The following is a 1,216-nucleotide window of genomic DNA, read 5'->3' on the forward strand; positions in this document are numbered from 1 at the left end:
TTGTTGTATTATTGTTATCTGTAATTTATACAATTAACCTTTTTGTGGTTCAACTCTGATCTTGTCGGGTTATTTATTACTTCGACACTCCTGTACTTGGGAGAAGACATTAATCTTTTTTTCATGTCATATTGCTTATGCTTTGCTTTCATTAATATCAAGTTTATGCCTTTCATTTCCTTTTCTTTACTTAGTTAACTTTTATCTTGTTTATGTTCTTATTTTGTTTATTTATTTTTCTTTCTTTCATTATGTTTAGCTAAGTTTATTATGTCAATGTGAAAAGGTTACACTAATGGTGTAAGAATAAGTATAATGTAGACTTAATATGGACTTTAATGTTTGATACTAACACGTTTTGTATTTGTTATCTTGTTCACTCTTTAATACCTTGCTTGTTAAATGATTAATCTTGATTTATGTTGTATAACACTTGGTACAACAAATGCTTGGCACTTTCATAGCCCATAATGTATGGTATAACCGACACCTGAGCTATGAAAGGAACTTGATTTGTTGTTAACATAAGTTATAATCATGAATGCTTGACGAGATTTACAAGTATTAGCATTAATTGAATAAGATGACTAATGTAATCATGTTAACAATATATAATCTGATTAGAACCTCCTTTGTGTGTGGTTTCCAATTCAATAATAAGAGTTTATACTATACTTGTTTGATATACCATTAGTGGAACCTCTAACCTTGACATTTGTTATTATTATTGCTTAATCCTTACATTAATATTTCATCTCTAAGTTCTCATCATCATCATCTTCTTCTTCTTCTCTTTCTTTATTATTATTATTATTATTATTATTATTATTATTATTATTAGTACTACTACTACTACTACTACTACTACTACTACTACTACTACTACTACTACTACTACTACTACTACTACTACTACTACTACTACTACTACTACTACTACTACATCTTTTAGTCGTGTCAAGTTTTTGGCGTAGTTATCGGGGAGGTAAGTTCTTATATAAATTATAGTATTTATTTTATTTTCTCTTTTCACTTTTCTTATATATAACTTTGTTTCTTTTCTCTTATTTCTTCTTCTTTTGTTTTCTTCTTTCTTTTATTCTATTCCTATACGTGTATAAGAGTGTGGTCACGTATATCAAGTGGTAGAATTTCTAGGGTATTGTCATCATTTTAAGAAAATATGGCCAAATAAGATAATCAATCACTTCATAAT

This window comes from Populus euphratica, unplaced genomic scaffold (genome assembly GCF_000495115.2).
Source record: "Populus euphratica unplaced genomic scaffold, PopEup_1.0 scaffold346.1, whole genome shotgun sequence".
Classification (NCBI taxonomy): Eukaryota; Viridiplantae; Streptophyta; class Magnoliopsida; order Malpighiales; family Salicaceae; genus Populus; species Populus euphratica.